The following is an 11192-nucleotide window of genomic DNA, read 5'->3' as shown; positions in this document are numbered from 1 at the left end:
GAAAAGGCCCTGCAAATCAAAGAAAAGCAAAATGGACAAATGATCGTTTTCAGGTAGGAAAAGCAAATGTTTGATTGTTAATGAAGCGTCGGTCGCCACACGCTATGGACACCAAATACATATTGAACAAGAAATCTGTAAAATGCTCCTGCAATTGCAAAAACTGGTCCAGTGTTCACACATCTCTCTTAAGTAAAAAACAAAGTATAACAAACTTGTCACAAATGCTTGTTCTGTTCCGTTGTTGACGCCTCGGTATCGTGCCAAGAAAAACAAGCTCTAAGCTGTCCAATTCTAACAGAAGTCTAATTCCAAACGTTAAGGCATGACAGAGACGGTCAGAGGGGCTGGAGCTAAGAAATTGCAATTCATTTAGCAATCAATGAACTGATAGGAAGTGAAGAAACAAAGTGTAAAAGGAAGAAACAAAGGAGTCCCTATATGGAAGTTACCTACCTCGTATATAAAGGTATGGAAATTACAATTTTTCCCTTTCCCTTATGGTAAAAAATGTCCGACGCCATTAGAAACTAAGTCAAGGACGCTCATATTCGTTTCAAGTCTTTCTTTATTGGATATATATGTGGATTTAAAACCTACGAGATTAAATTTTTTTTTAAAAAAAAATCATCTTTTACAACTTTCTTGAAATTCTATCATTAATAAGATTTTCAGTTAATTGTATAATTAAAACGCATATGATGTAAACAAATATAGAGTTATACAATTTCTAAATTATTCAAAATTTAATTTCTTCTTAATATGTAATTAAAAAATAGTATATATAATATTATAAATTGACAATGCATCAAATATAAATTTAAAATTTAAAATTATAAAACTTTAAAAATAAACACTATAAACTAAAGAATATTTATTTTACAAAACTTTTGAACTTTTATTTGTACATATTTATGAGTTGATATTCCGTTATTAGCTAATAATATATAAATATTAAATTAACAGAATATCAAATATAAAATTGTTTTGCATATATATTTCATTGAGATGTCAATCTTACAATTTCGGTGTAAAAAAAAAAAGCATTAAATCGCAATCATACAATCTCATCAATCTTATTTATTAATAAACGATTTGAAAATTACAGAGCCCAAATCCCCGCCAAATATTACGTGCTGTAGTTTTTAAACGGAAACGGAAGGATCCTCAGGGTTTACTCGGTCCATCGGATGGGGAATGTTAAACGGCATGAACCACCATCAACGGCAAAATCAACGAACACGTATTCCCTTGAATTTGGGGCAAGAAACATACGAAAATATTAATTTGGAACAGTCGATGACGTGGGCCCGATGTTAACCTTCCTACCGGGGGCGGGTCGGAGACATAACCGCTTTGTGGTCGATTGCAAACGTAGACTGTCACAAACAGACAAAAGAGAGATGTTGGTAGTTAGGTTTCGTCTGTAAACGTACGTCTGAGTCAGAGAAACAGAGATAAAAAGAGCAAATCAGATCTTGCGTTTGTTTTTTTCTTTCTCTCCCGGCTCCGGCAACGAAGCCTATATTCACCAATTGTTTTTTTGATTATTCCCATTGTTAGCTGCAGTATGTGGACTTGGGAATTTTGCAAAGGATGGCTGGTAATTAAGCTTTTGAAAAATTCTTCCTGCCATCGTTTAAAATGCGTTTACGTTTGAAGATGGGCAGAGACTAGAAGGGCTTCAGCCTGGTTGAATAGCCTCATTTGAACTTTCATTTCGGTCGACGACTTGACTTTTGATCAAAAACTCGATTGTAATTAATTTATTGTCAGCCATAAAAAATAAATAAAGATTTATTATTATTTTCAATGGCAATACTTGAACGCACCTTATCCTCAAGTCATGGGACCCTAATTTATTGGTCTCTTGAGAGAAAATTCTTTCAATAAACGTCACCTCAAATCAAGCATTTTTGTTTTTTCTACTCTTATTATAGACCTTCAGCACCCCCAACCAAAACTAACAAGTAATTACAAAATGACTAAACATTAACTTGATTTACTTGACACAGTATATAGTTGTAAGGTATAAGGTTCCTTTTCCTTTTCTTGTTTGGAATTAATGGGTAAAATTCACCAACATTTTTCTTCCTTAATTCCTAATTACAGGATGCAGTCGAACGTATTCTCTAGAGTCTAGACAGTGTATATAGGAGGATGGAATCAATAATTGATATTATTACCTTCCACACATTCTTTATTCCTTCTTAAATGCTTGATAGTAATATGCCCGCATTCAACATGGAGTACACAAGATTTTAATTTTTTTGGTGATGCTAGTCCTTCGGGGTAAACAAAAGAGAGAACGTATATACTTTTGTTTTTTTCTTCAGCAAATCTTTTTTTATGTCTTCAGTGCTGCATTACTTGATTTCCTTTATGTAATTTCAATGATTATGCCCATTTTCTCTCATCTTTGTTCTTGTTAAACAATAAAGGTAGATTTGAAATAGATCATATATAACAATATAAATGACTATATAAAATAAAAATTTTATACATTTTTATATCCAAAATTAAATTCATAATTATACTATATCATACTTAACTTAATTATCACTGATTCATAATATTATATGTCATTTAAATATCCTTAAAAGAAATTCATCAAATGTACAAATAAAAAGTTTATCATTCAGCACAAAATTTAATTACAAATTAAAGAACGGTAATCCTATCAGAGATTAAGTGATAAACCCAATATTTACTAAAAGAAACTACTACCATTTCATCGTTCTGAAATGAAAATATGGAATTTAAATGTATCTTTCTTTTTTAGTTGAAGTGAATGATAATTATTTTTCATTTGAATGAACATGCTGATATATCTTTTTCTAATCAATTTCAATGCATGCAGCCAAAGAAATCAGTCATGTCTGGGATGAAAAACCCGACTACCAAACTAATACTATGCATGAGGTCGGTCGTGTTAGAGCAGAAAGAAAGGACTAACAAAACTGAAAAGAGTCAAGAAGAGAAATTAAACTATAATCAAAAACATTATTTCTTTTAGAAAGAAATAAAAATTTTACACTTATGTCAAAATAACACGTGGAATGAAATTTTCATATTGTTTAATAAAATTGAAGCACTAACTTTAAGAAGATCCTGGAGAAGTTTCGTACCAACAGGATATTAAAAAGTCACATTTACAAGAAAATTTATCAAATGATTGGATTAGTATTTAATTCATCTTTTTCTATTTGAATCAACTGTGTAGCAGATTTGTTATATATAGTCAACATCACCTTACGAAATCCCTCATCCCATGCTATCGACAAATTCCAATAAATAGTTCATAATTTTACTCTATATGTAGAACAGCTTTCAAGTTTGATCAAAAAACTGCATTTTCAATTTCCAAAGTGGTCACGAAAGACACCGCTCGCAGTCCACTGATGGCATGAAGTTAATCAGCAGGAAAAAGCAAGACCATTATATGTGTTACAGCTTGAAAATTTTGAATGACGTGCAAATTTTTACCTTTAATTGAGGCTCCAACACCTTGAAGATCAAAATATAGAAACAAAGAACCAGGGATTTTTCTCCATTTGCTAATTGATGGTTCTGTTGCTGAGTCTTCCTTGCCAAAAGCGTTGATCCAAACATCCAAATTTAGGCTAATTACCAGAAGAAAGCAACGGCCATGTAAGCCAATATTTCTTATAATTTGCAAAATTTATTTTCTTCAGTAATCTGTTAAGACAAGTTAATTTCTTAATTAACAATTAATTCTCTGTTTTCTTGTTGTTTTTCCTACTTTGAGATCAGAATATGTGCAAAACCTCCAAGAAAGGAAACTAGTTCAGGGCATTCACCACAAATCAAACAAGTCCCGTCGACCAGGGGTGTAAGCATGACAGAGAGGATGATGTTTATTCACAGACCAAAGAATAAAAAGGAAAGCAAGAAAACTGATGGAGAAGTAGATGACCATGGCAGCACCGCAGAGAAACCTCATCAGGCTGCTGACTAATTAAGGTCGTTTCAAGAGGGGCTCTTATGCATATAGCATCTTGTAAGAAAGTTATGGTCTGATGAAATTAGTGGTTGACTGTTGTTCTTATTATGGTAATGCAGATGTTAGGTTTGTTTGTTTTTATTAGTGTAATTCAGTGGTTAATTGCATTTGATATTACTTGTAAAAGCTGCAGTTAGTTTAGTTATAGTAAATGCATTTCAGTTTTAATCTTGTGTAATGATATTATGAGAATTGCTGAATTGGATAGACTTGCATACTGGAGCAAGGTTGTACTGCCATGCATGTGTTGTACTTTGCTAGATATATGATGAGTATGAAAGCAGAGCAAGTGAAAGATAGTTTTTGGAATAACAGAAGCTTCATATTTCTGATATGCATTGACATAGTTTATATACATAGCAAAACTTAACAAGTAAGCTTTCATCAGAAGCTAGACACAAGAATACATGCCAATCATCACTTAAGTCATTCACTAGATACATAGCTATCATGATTTGATAAAAGACTAGCTGTCTTAATACAAAATGGTCACATATGGTCCTAAGGTTAATAGCATGCACTGATGTGGTTTTCAATGCAAGTCTTATTTCAACAGTCCTCCTTAGGACTTGCTTTGCAAACCACTAGCATCAATCTAAGGTCTTCAAACCTCTCCTTTGGTAATGCCGTGGTGAAGATATCGGCTACTTGCTTATTTGAATTGCAGTAGCTGAACTTGACTTCCTTCAATTTTTCTGCTTCTCGAACTGCATGGAACTTCACATTTATGTGCTTGGTTCTGCCATGATTTACAGGGTTCTTGCCAATAGCAATTGCTGATTTACTATCCAAGAACAATTCAGTTGCTTCTTGTTGATTAAACTTTAAATCTAGAAGCAATTTTCTGAGCCAAACTCCTTGGTTTATTGTAGCTGCAGTAGCAATATATTCTGCTTTAGCAGTATACTGAGCTACCACTTCTTGCTTTTTAGTATTCCAGCTAAATGCAGCACTTCTTAAGAAAACACATAACCAGAGGTGCTCTTGAAGTCTTTGACATCTCCAGCATAATCACTATCACTGTAACCATATAATTTTACTTCATTCAAGTATTTAAAGTGTAAGCCAAGGTCAAGAGTGCCCTGCAAATACCTCAAAATCCTCTTGGCAGTTGAAAGATGCTAAACAGAAGGAGTTCGCATAAATCTTGAGAGATAACTCACTAAAAACATGATGTCAGGCCTTGATCCACGTGCATAAAGTAGACTACCAATTAAGCTTCTGTAGATAGAAGGATCAATGAGTTTATAAGAGTTAGCATCGTTGAATTTATCATTTACAACCATTGGAGTTGCAACTGATTTGCATTTCTCCATGTTAAACTTTTTCAAAACTGCAGCAATATAGTTTTTCTAATAAAGGAAGATACCTTGGTCAAACTGATCAATTTGAAATCCCAAGTAGTACCTTATTTTTCCTAAATCAGTCATGTCAAACTCAGTCTTTGTGGTTGCCTTGAATTGAGTTATTAGTTTTCTTCCAAGACCTGTAACAAACAGATCATCTACATACAAAGAAATCATCAACTTTACTTGATCCTAAACCTTTAAGACATAAAGTGTAGGTTCATTTACACTCTTGTAGAACCCTTTTGACTCTAGATAGCTATCCATCCTGCTGTACTAGGCCCTAAGGGCTTGTTTGAGAACATACAAGGCCTTATGCAACTACAGGCCTTGTTGACCCTATCATTAACTTTCAGCCCTTCAAGTATTTCAACATAGATATCTTTCTATAGGACTCCATTCAAGAATGCTGATTTGATATCAAGATGATGAACCTCCCAACCAAAACCACCAGCTATTGCAAGCAAAAGTTTAATTGTCTCAAATCTAGCCACTGGTGCAAATGTATCAGTAAAATCAATTCCTGGTCATTGAGCATAACCTTTTATAACCAGCCTAGCTTTATGCTTGTTGATTGAGCCATCAGCATGGAACTTAGTTCTAAAAATCCATTTGGTGCCAATGACATTCATAGAATCTGTTCTATCAAGCAATGACCAAGTTTTGTTTTTGTCAATCACACTTAGCTCCTCCTTCATGGTAGCCTGTCAGTGAACTAATTCTTTGGCTTCTAAGTAACTTGTAGGATCTGTAATGGCCATATTGCATCTGTCATAGATGCTTTCTAGAGTCCTAGTGCCCCTAACGGTAAATTCTTCATCATTAGGATCTTCAAAGGTTCTTAAACCAATTCTGGTAATGTCCCTGGACCAAGCAGCTTGTCTTTTGAAGCCTCAATCACTTTTGACTTCCAGTTCCAATAAGCTTGCTCATCAAATTTAAAATCCCTTGCTACTTGAAACTTTTTGGAGCTTAAATTGAACACCCTATAACCTTTGGATTGCAAACTGTAACCAAGAAAAACTCCTAACTTGGCTCTTGGTTCTAGCTTAGTTCTTTTGGCCTATGGAACATGCACATAACAGATGCATCCAAAGACTTTGAGATGGTCAACAATAGGTTTGACATTATACCATGCTTCATCGGTGTTAACTTCTCCAAAGCCCTTGTTGGAAGAATATTTTGTAGATAAACAGCAGTATTTGCTGCTTCTACCCAAAAATGCTTAGGCATTGATTTTGCAAACAGCAAGCACCTAGCCATATTCAATATTGTTCTATTCTTTCGATCACAGACTCCATTTTGTTGAGGTGAATATGGAACAGTGAATTGATGTTTAATACCAATAGTAGATAAAAACCCTTCAAACTCATCTGAAGTGAACTCCCTTCCATTGTTAACTCTTAAAAACTTCACCTTGCACCTTGATTCAAGCTCAACAAAGGCTTTGAACTTCTTAAATACTGAAAACACATCAGATTTAAGCTTAATGAAATGAATCCAAGTATCTTGGTGTAGTCATCAATGAACATTGGACCACAAACATCAAAATGGATCAATTCAAGCTTTTCACAGGCTCTCTTAGTGCTTTTCAAAGGAAATGCTGTACTGCCACTTGATGCCATACTTTGTTGAATGGAAGGTTGTTTGTGTGCTATGAAGATTTTTTAAGCTTGCTAACAGGCCTCTAAGATCATTAACACTTTGATACCATGTTATGCTTTGCTAGATATATGATGCAAAAGAAAGCAAAGCAAGTGAAAGATAGTTTTTGGAGTAACAGAAGCTTCATATTTTTTATATGCATTGACTTAGTTTATATACATAGCAAAACTTGACAAGTAAGTTTTGATCAGTAGCTAGGCACAAGAATACATGTTAATCATCACTTAAGTCATTCACAGATGTATAGCTATCATAATTTGATAGAAGACTAGTTGTCTTAATGCAAAATGGTCACATATGGTCCTAAGGCTAATAGCATGTACTGATGTGGATTTCAATGTAAGTCCTATTTCAACAGCATGTTATTGTATATGTTTCTTTCTAATTCTATACAATAATGGCAGAAACATCAACCATACATGGATGACTGAGGTGATAACTCCAGCTCTGAAATCCACTTTCTTTAATTAGATAGTGCAGCAAGAAGACAAAAGGAAAAAGAGAAGAGGCAAGTTAATTAAAAGAAAAAGAAGATAAAAAAAAGCAATCCCCTGTCGGTCAATTGGGAAAAGCAGGCAATCATTTGGGAATTGTTTGCCCCACAGGCCAATTTTTGTACCATTTTCATTATCGAGCAATAATGCAGACGGCTGCTTTCATTTTGGTCATGATTGAAGACAACTTTTGCAGTAAATGAGCTCTTTAGTCTTCTTCATCATCCGAATCTGCTTAAGTTTGGAACACAATCTTTTCTCTCCTATGCGCCCTTCTAACAAAAAAAGGGTGGACAGTTTAACCAACGTGAATTGTGTGAGAAATACTAGATTTCCTTCTTTGATTTGTTTAGTGTTTATTTTTTGTTACATGTAATAGTTATATTATATATTGAAAGTTATTTAATTATAATTATTATTTTAATTTTTTCATGTTTTGTTTTTTTTTTTAAATATTGTTCTTAAGATTGCAATGCAAAATTTACTGCATTTTTTGCCCAAGGCATGGTGATTGCTGATAGTTTATATTTTGATAAGAACCTTATTACCCTTTAGACCCCTTCCCATAACAAAACAAATCTTATTGATGAATTAGGACAATTAGGCCAGGCTCTTCATTCACATAAAGTTATGATGATGGCAATTGGATCACAAAGTTGTTATTTCTAAATTAACAAATGACATATTTATCTTAGTGAATGCATATTTTTACTTAGGCAGTTCAAGTTTGTCATGCCACTTTGATTTTTCGGGAATAGGAAGGAATGAACACAGTTCGAAAATTATCATTGATTTACATTAAATTAATATTTTGTTTGGTTGATATATTTAATATTTTTATAAAAAAATTAAAAAATAAAAAAATACCATCCAAATGAAGGTAATTAATTGAGTTTGAGTTTACCGTAAAGAGTTTTGGTCAAAATTGACATCACGGAAAAGGAGATGTGAGGAAAGAATATTGATGGGTCAGTGTAATTTACTCATATGGTATAAATTCAAAATCAACACACTATCCCATCAATATGTTTAATATAAGTTACACAATAACTTTATCAAATTAAAGGATGTATTTGGAAAGGAACATTTCAATTAGTGCTGAATGGATCCTCCTTTACTAGTTGAAATCATACCTTCCACACGATGGGAACATCATCTCTCTTTATTCTTTCCCCTTTTCTTTCACAAAATACGCCCACCTTTACATTGAATGCGTCCACTTCTTTGTGCTTGGCTTTTGTGGGGGATTAGTTCGATGATATTTTTTAAATTGTTTATGCATATATACCTGAGCGTACACACATAAATATATATATAATTATTAATTAACTAGTTCTTTTACTCAGCTTAAAATAATTTCTTTTTTCCAAAAAAAAATGTTGTTATATAGAAATGATTGGAATAGTTAAAAGCACAGAATTTTGTTTAACGATTTTATAAAGATTTTTTTATCATTTTTTATTGCAATTCTTTGAGAAACTTTAATTCAGAATTTCAATTTTTGATGTCCAAATCCCAAAACTTAATTTCAGCTTATAAATAAAAAATGAAAAAAAAAATAATGTCACATTAAACCTCCATAATTTAAAAAAAATTCTAACGTGGTATTCACAGAAAACAACATTCAATGAATCTCTAATGAAACAATAATAACAAAAAAAAAAAAAGTAAAACGCCTGCTATTTTATTAGAGTCTTGGTCTCCTTCTTGGTTCCATTCAATGATAGAACCAGCATGTTGTGACTGCGGTGGTCCAGTGAGAAAAAAGTAGGAACTGACAAAAGTAAGTCAAACAAATTAAACAAGACAAAAGACTAGAACTAACTTTAATCTATAACATACTTAAAAGGAAGTCCCTTTGAAGCTTCCTCCTCTAACCACGTGGAAGGCATAAAAAAAAAAAAAAAAGGTAGAAAGGGAAAGCAAAAAACAGATAGAAAGCCACGGACCATAGTCTAGTTGCATTAAAGACTAGCCTATAAAAGTTTAATTTTGTACCACTAGCATTAATTAATGTTCCACTTCAACTGTATTTATTTTCATTTTGGGCTTCCCTTGAAGATCACAAAGCAGAAGGAGAAATTCCATCTCCATGGCTCTTCTCCTGGGTAGCTCTCTTTCTATGCCAAAAACCTGGCTCCAAACACCACACTTCAGAACCTATCAGAAGAAGACATTGGTGATGTAAGCTAATGATTTCTTTCCTCTGATTCACAAATTTCAATGTTCGTTCTTTTCTCTCTCTTTTTACTTCGGTTAATTTGATTGTTATTAGGCTATTAGAAATGAGTAAGTAGATCACTGGTAGTCCAATTCCAGAAGGATATGGTAATTATCTTTTGTGACATATGGTAGCTTAATCTCTTGATTCTGGAACTGGAACATTAAAAATAATCCAAAACCCATAATGATTAACCTTGTTTTGGTCATCAGAGAATGTGCAAAACCTCCAAGACCAAAGACTAGGTCCGGGAAGCCACCACAAATCAACAGAGGGAGGTCCAAGGCCATGGATAGGAGCATGATGGAGGGGATCAACAATTCTCTTCACAGTTCAAGTAATAACATGAATGAAGGAAAGAAAACAAATGGAGAAATAGATGATCATGATGGCACTGCTGAGAAACATAAGGCAGCCGATTGAAGGGTTATTTTTAGTTGGGGAGACTGTGTACTTTGTTCTTGGAGTGTTTTAAGAAAGATAAAAGAGTTTGTCTGTTTTGTGCTATGTTGGTGTTGGCAATGTTGATGTTAGGTTTGTCTGTTTGCATTAGTCTTGTGGTTAATTGTAATAATGTAGACAGCTAATTATCACTAGAAGCTGTTTAGTAAGAAATTGCATGATTACTAAGGTGATTTTAAGTTCGAATTCTTAAGTGGCAAGCCGTTTTTTTTCTTTTTACGGTAAACCGTGTATGAAAGTATAATTTATATAAATATTAGCATACAAATGTGACGTTTTATGACTTGTTAAGTAATTTCTAGGTTCCTTTTGATTCATATTTTTGTTATTTATTTTTTATAAAAAAAATTAAAATTAAATAATAAAAATATCAACCAAATGGAGCCTTGACTTTTGAAATCAGCGCTGTTAAACTTCCAAATCCAAAATTCGTACATAAACCCGAGAATTATAAAATTTATTTTTAAAGTTAACCAAAAAAATTATAATATTGTTATAAATATATGTGTGAATATCCATTTTGTTTTGTATATTTAGATTTGAATGTAGATTAGATTGTATTAAAATTCAGATTTTATCCATCCATCTAATTTCTAAGTATTATCTTTATTTTGTAATTTCTATCTAGATAAGGGGTTATTAGTCTATAAATAAACCCCTCACTTTATTTGTAAATACAACCTTGAATAAAATCTTCTTACTCCCTCTAAATATATACTTGAATAAAATTTTCTTATTCCCTCTAAATACTTTCTCTCATAGTTGTTTTTTCAAATTATATTCTATAGCACGTTATCAACACGATTATCTAATCTCTCGTTCTCTAATATCTCAAGCTTTGGTATCACTTAGGTTACATGATTATCTCAAAGTCGAAGTTCAATTTTTCTTTATTCAATTATTGTCCATTGTCGCTTTATTGTTTTGTCCATATTTTATTAATCTATAATTAGTTAAATTTCTAATTTTAATTGTTTTTC

At 32.7% G+C, this 11192-nt stretch overlaps 2 long non-coding RNA genes across 2 annotated transcripts; one reads left to right on the top strand and one right to left on the bottom strand.

The window, feature by feature from the left end:
• Positions 1-959: 959 nt before the first annotated feature.
• On the bottom strand, positions 960-1735 carry LOC148761621 (uncharacterized). The gene is made up of 2 exons (XR_016027527.1): positions 1483-1735; positions 960-1379 (listed from the first exon to the last, which is right to left on the bottom strand). It is a non-coding gene; the product is annotated as an uncharacterized LOC148761621 (long non-coding RNA).
• Positions 1736-9432: 7697 nt separating this feature from the next.
• LOC18594302 (uncharacterized) lies at positions 9433-10118 on the top strand. Its single transcript, XR_016027407.1, has 2 exons — positions 9433-9713; positions 9963-10118. It is a non-coding gene; the product is annotated as an uncharacterized LOC18594302 (long non-coding RNA).
• The last annotated feature ends 1074 nt before the right edge of the window (positions 10119-11192 follow it).

Source organism: Theobroma cacao, chromosome 7 (assembly GCF_053813885.1).
Source record: "Theobroma cacao isolate CCN51 chromosome 7, ASM5381388v1, whole genome shotgun sequence".
Lineage (NCBI taxonomy): Eukaryota > Viridiplantae > Streptophyta > Magnoliopsida > Malvales > Malvaceae > Theobroma > Theobroma cacao.
The sequence above is the reverse complement of the archived record's forward strand: the minus strand, read 5'-3'. Positions and strand labels throughout refer to the sequence as shown.